Source organism: Homalodisca vitripennis, chromosome 2 (assembly GCF_021130785.1).
Source record: "Homalodisca vitripennis isolate AUS2020 chromosome 2, UT_GWSS_2.1, whole genome shotgun sequence".
Lineage (NCBI taxonomy): Eukaryota > Metazoa > Arthropoda > Insecta > Hemiptera > Cicadellidae > Homalodisca > Homalodisca vitripennis.
In genome coordinates, this window is record NC_060208.1 from 54,260,465 (window position 1) to 54,267,461 (window position 6,997).

Below are 6,997 nucleotides of genomic sequence, written 5' to 3' on the forward strand. Positions count from 1 at the left end.
ATACTTAAATACAAAATAGGGAGTCGTATATAGGCATTTTGTACATATTACGAGTCTCATGTAGACAATACTAAATCATATATTTGATTTTTAGCCGAGTGCTTGAAAAATAAGACCATTAGAAGATGGTACTGATTACTGTCCTCAAGTTATAGGCTTAAAATAAAAAATTAAATTGCCTCAAAATGTAGACTAAATAATGGTTTAGTAATAAGGAACTTAATAGGATAAAACATTAAAACTAGGAAAAATGTGGGATATAATAGGAATTAATATAGACATTTTCAATATAAACATATCTTTGATTGATAAAATTTTTGACTTTAGAGAGGAATATACCTTGTAAACATATTTGGATTGTGTGACAGAAATTCTGTTCGATAAAGCTAGTTCTGTTCTTTAAAGCACAGATAGCGCTTATTTAAATATCTATTTCTTGTGATAAATAGTGTATTAAATATTTCAGCCTCTTACTTCCGAGGTTGTTTTAGAACATAACCAAATAGATATAAAAAATATTGTGATAGTCTACAAAATAACTTGATTGTTGATATGACCAAATGTTTTAAAAAAGAACTAAATATTTTTGAGTTGTAGTAGAAGGTATGAAAGTTTTTTGTAAAATCCTATTTTGCCTTTCAGTTAATATAGAAATTATATTTTCTCCATAAAGCTATCATAGTAAAACGTTACGTTGTTAGCGAAACGTTAAAAAACATCAATTTTTAAACAGGACAACGTTGTTTATTACTTAATAGGTGGGCAGGCTGTTTAAGAACTCATACTTTTAAATGCTATGCATATGATTTGATTATATGTCATAAACATGACACATTTATTTCTTTAGATGGTTGAAATAGAGTATAAATTGGGATAAACAAACAACGAAAAATTTACAAAGTTTTACTTGCATAGGTTCGTCGGATTGGACCGAGGAAGCGCATCCCGTTTTGTCCCAGAAGAGACGCTTTCGCCGGGCCAACCTCAATCGTACATTCCGCTGCTCAAAACTTATATCCAGCTGCATTAAATAATATACAGGGTGAGTCTGACCACCCGTGCAGTAATTTACAGCTGTCTTAATAACTGACTTCCAAACTTTTTCTATCTCTTTTCTCCATAATTTGGCCTCTCCGAATCCGTTAAAATTATTTTTTAATTTTGAAAAAATGCCCCTAAAGGGCCCAATTTGGGGGGGTAGGGGTACTTTTTGGGGGAATTTTCAAATGTAAACATGGGTCGTGTGATACATCAATTTAAAGGTCTCATTACACCGAACATTTATGGCGCAAACAAAAGTTTAATTATCTTTAACCGTATGTACAGGGTGTACCAAAACGTTTTGAAATAGGACTTTAAAATAAAGTACCGTGTTACCCTACCTACATTACGGAACAGCTCCAGATTTTTTTCCTCACTTGCTATTGACCCTATTTTTCAATGAAATATGTGGTACGGGCATTTTTCACTGGATTTTCTAAATTTCAAAAATATTCCAAATTTAAGAATACAAAAAATCCTAACACTCAAAATTCTTAAATAGCAACATATAATAAATTTTATATCAAATAAAAGGTCTTTTTAAAACAAAACTTTTTTTGTATTTAACTTTTTTCCCTATCTCTTACTGTTTCAAAATGGCAGCCGAAAAACTGAATTACGTATATCTGTTTACAAAATGTAACAAAATTATTTTTTATTTGAACAAACAGGTTTTTGTGATTAAATAAACAGAATTTGTTATGAAATCAGGCCAAAATTAAACATGTTTTAATTTTCTAATGTGGCCCAATATTTTTGTAGTAGTTTCCATGTTATCTTTTAAAGATAACATTGATTCATGTATGCACAATCTCAATGCAGTCTTGACTAGAAAGGTACTTTGTACCACCCTCAACAGGCTTATCACTTGCGGTAAGCTGGCTAGACATCTTTATCTGACAAATGTGATAAGGCTACCCTTAGTCAGTTCATTGGTGTCTGCTGTTAAGGACAGCTTGTGGTTTTTCGAAATGCCGTACACAAATGCAGAGGCATTCGATATGCTAATGGTGTTAGGCGAATGTTTTCAAAACTATGTGGCTTCTGCGAGGGTATATGCCGAACGGTTTCCAAATAGAGAACCTCAGTCACGAATGGCCTTTCAAAGACTTGCTATTCGAGTTCGTGAAACAGGACAGGTACAGCCTGACAGCAATAAGGGAAAAACGCTTGCAAGGCCTGTAAGAAGTGATTAGGGCACCAGAAGTATTGGCGGCGGTGTGCAACTAAACCCAAATGATTCTTCCAGAAGAATAGCTATTGATTTCTGGTATGATGAGTCAAAGTTCAGTGGTGAGGATCCTGAAAGACAATAAAATGCATCCCTACAAGATGTCCCTGCACCAAGAACTTAATGGTGATGATGGCATTCAAAGAATGAATTTTTGTTTGTGGGCAAGAGAAAAGTTGCTACAAAATGAACATTTTTTTCGCAATCTACTATGGTGTGACGAAGCTACATTTCGGAGCAACGGCGAAGTTAACCGTCACAACATGAGGTACTGGGCTCATGAGAACCCCCACTGGGATACGAGAGGTTGACAACCAGAGGGTACTGGACTGTGAATACTTGGTGTGGTATTGTTGGTAGGAGAATTGTAGGTCCTTTTTTTCTTTGAAGGACACCTAGATGGAGAGACTTATAACAATTTTTTAATTAATCACTTGCCTAACCTTATTAATAGATGTACCTGACGAAGTTGTTGGCAATATGTGGTTTATGCACGACGGTGTGCTCCGGCTCACTACTCGCACAAACGTGCGACAAACGCTTGATGAACAATATCCTGGAAGATGGGTTGGAAGAGGAGGTCCAGTTAACTACCCACCAAGATCCCCTGATTTTGACCTGTATGGACTTTTACTTTTGGGGGTAGGCTTGGAAGACTTAGTTTATGTTTTTACGACCGACAACACCCGGAAGATATGATGCAGCGAATCCGGAAATGCTATAAATTCAATCAGCCACGAAGAAGTGTTTGCGAGCTGTAGATAGCTTAAGTTCCAGATTAGAACTGTGTTTAGCAAATGACGGACTACAATTCGAGCACCTTTACTAGCAAAATCAATGAAAGGTAAGAGATTATGGCTAGTTCAGAGGTCATTCAGAGCTATTAAGCAAATTAAAAATTAAAGGACATATTTTTATTTCATATAATTTAAAATTAATTTGTTACATTTTGTAAACAGACATACGTAATTCAGTTTTTTCGGCTGTCATTTTGAAACAGTAAGAGATAGGGAAAAAAGTTAAATACAAAAAAAAGTTTGTTTTAAAAAGACCTTTTATTTGATATAAAATTTATTATATGTTGCTATTTAAGAATTTTGAGTGTTAGGATTTTTTTGTGTTCTTAAATTTTGAATATTTTTGAAATTTAGAAAATCCAGTGAAAAATGCCCGTACCACATATTTCATTGAAAAATAGGTCAATAGCAAGTTTAGGAAAAAAATCTGGAGCTGTTTCCGTATTGTAGGTAGGGTAACACGGTACTTTATTTTAAAAGTCCTATTTCAAAACGTTTTTGGTACACCCTGTACATACGGTTAAAGATAATTAACTTTTGTTTGCGCCAAAATGTTCGGTGTAATAAGACCTTTAAATTGATGTATCACACGACCCATGTTTACATTTGAAAATTCCCCAAAAAGTACCCCTACCCCCCAAATTGGGCCCTTTAGGGGCATTTTTCAAAATGAAAAATAATTTTAACAGATTCGGAGAGGCCAAAATTATGGAGAAAAGAGATAGAAAAAGTTTGGAAGTCAGTTATTAAGACAGCTGTAAATACTGCACGGGTGGTCAGACTCGCCCTGTATTGCAGCACTACTACTGCTTAAAGGGAAAGTGAACTGGTTTAATTGGCATTTACGTTCTAAATCCATATTAATTAAAACTTTATATGACAGTAATAGATAGTATCTAATCAAACCACGCCAAATATCGTTACATACCCACAAAAACAAATAAAAATAATTAGGCACAGCAAGATTACGAAACAACTATTGTACCAATATTTGGCGGCGTATAGTCTTTGATCATGGAAAGGTTGATCAGAACTGTAGAGTAAAAATGTATTTTTGTATATGTTATAGGAATAAAATCTTGTTAGTTTTAATTTTAAAATAGTACAAACTTACTCATTTTACTAATTAGACATTGTATGAGTCAATGAGTGTATTATGAATCGTTTACACATTAATGGAAGACATCGGCATTACCGTGAGTTATAACAAACCCCCCATAATGTACGCTCTTAAACATAATCTAATAATGATTAAAAACATGTATTACAATATATAATTCCACGCTATAGCAATCTAAGGACTGCCAACTCCATAATTTACTCATATACTAAGCTTACAATAGTTATGGTACATTTTTGATGGAGCTCTTCTATTATTCCGTAGAACCTTATAGGCGCTATAGGATTTTCAAAAAACAAGGTTTATAGGGATGAATCTAGCCTGTTATCTGTGTAAATGGTTATTTTTACGCGTCTTAACTCTTGCCTCATACCAACTAAATGTAGTTTTCCCTTAGGTATAATTTTCTTTGTTGGTACAATCGGATTTTGATGGATACAATTTTTTAATTTCTTAGTCACAGACTTTTAAGAGAAGACCTTCTCTGACATTAGGAAAAATAGGGCAACATTTCTTTTCTTAAGGAATTATAATAGTAATTTGAAGTAGTGATTTTGGTTACTTTAGTAACCAGTTTCGAGGAAAACGGGTTGTATTTGTTACACTGTGTATGTGAATGACAGTAATATTTTGTAATGTAAAAAACGCGTTAAGAAAGTGAAGGTTGTTAAATAAGATATATCACTCTAAGAAAACATGTTTAAAAATCTGCCTCAGGCATTTTACCATGCATGTTCTTAACTATAAAATGGCTCCCTTTAATGGAATGTAAAAACTAAAAATTCCTTGTGGGATGATCAAAACCACTTTTCTATTTTCCCTGTGTTCAGGTAAGTATCTTAAAATTATATAATTGATTTTCTAAAAAATAATATTTTTTTAATTTCATACAAACAAAATCCAATTTTATAATCTTAACACACGTTCCAGATTTATGGACAACTGCAGTACGTGATTTTGGATTCCAAGTATTAATCATTTCTAACTGTCATGCTTTAATCAGACAACATTGTGTCATTTGCGATTACAACGGAAAGTATCAAAGCTGATAACGGATAAAGCTCGTATAGATTCCTTTAGTTAAATTAACATTTCCACACGAAATCAATATAAAAGATGTTTTAAACGATAATTTTAATGTAACTGACGTTAAATACCAATAAAAACTATAACTCTCTACCAATCTTTTCAGGTACATATTATTTCTAGATCAAAGACAAACCGAAATTTCATATTAAAACCTTCAAAACCTAATTACCCAAATAGTCACCATTTTGTTTCTTACACTTTTTTCCATTTTTAGTTTTAGAAAGCATTATATTGTTATGATGTGAAATCTAATATATAGATTTATAATCAAAAGGTCTAATTATAGAAAAAATAAATTTTTATAAAGCTTTATTTTCAAAATGGTGGCTTTCTAAAAACTATAAGTTAAAAACTATATCTTAAAAACAACGAATGATAAAACAGTCACAATTATCACATTTTAGTTGGGTAACTTAATTACAGATCCAATGATAGCAGTTTTAAGAAAACCGATTTATAAATAAGAGATATAAATCTTTTAAAAAATCGAAGTCAAAATAATTTGAATTAAAAGACCAATTTCTGTCACTGGATGAGCAGTTTCAGTCCAATATTTAATTAAGATCGATCTATGTTCTATATATTCCTCTCCACAGGCATAGCCTGTTTGATTGCACATCTTGAACAATGTCAGTAGAGTTAGCTCCACGAGTCCAAATATGATTTTGTATTTTTGAAATAAAAAATAAATTATTGAAACAGAATTTAGTAGCAGCTTTATTTAAATAAATGTATTATCTTTTAGATTATAAACATTTTTATTTTCTTATTTTTTAATCAAAAGAAACCTTAATCCTGCAATATGCAAGGTATTATCATATGCAACAACGCAATATTATAATCAGCTGATTAGAGCAGCTAAAACTAAATAAACAGCTGATTGTTGTGGCTCACAAACAGTGCTGTCACATAATGACAGTGAATATTGTTTATTACTGGGGTTTTATCTCCCTTATTTATCAATAGATTTTCTTAAAATAGGTATCGTTAGATTTGTAATTACGTTTTCAAAATAAAATGTAATAATTGTGACCTTATATTAGCCTACATATTATTTTTTCGATGTTTATGTATTTAGATTTTAAAATATTTGTTTTGTTATTTGGCCTTTAGATTATAAAGCAATATACCAAAACTCTCGTCAGGTGCATATTGTGACATTGAGAATACCTCTTCACCTAGATTGCACTCCTTTTTGTGTAGTCTGGATGTCTCTGTACCTCATTGTCTCGTCAGGTGCACAATTGAGACATTGAGAATACCTCTTCACCTAGATTGCACTCATTTTTGTAGTCTGAATACCGCTATTTCTGATGTCAAAACGATACGGGGGTTTCGTTTTGAGCTTCTTCGTTCTTCATCGTCGCAGCCTTTTTTTGGATCCCTTTAGACGAACACGACAAAGCCTTTCTCAAATAAAACATTTTTTAAGCGAACAAAACTAAATGGCGACTATTCGGGTAATTATTGAATTTTCGAAAGTTTGAATATGAAATTTTGGTTTGACTGATCCAGGATAAATAATACTTAAAATATTGGTAGAGAGTTTTGGGACACGCTGTATATATATATAGGTATTCTATATATAAAAATATATAGGTATTCTAATAAAAAATAAGAGTATTCTCATTGTCTCGTCAGGTGCACAATTGAGACATTGAGAATACCTCTTCACCTAGATTGCACTCCTGTTTGTAGTCTGGATGTCTCTGTTTCTGA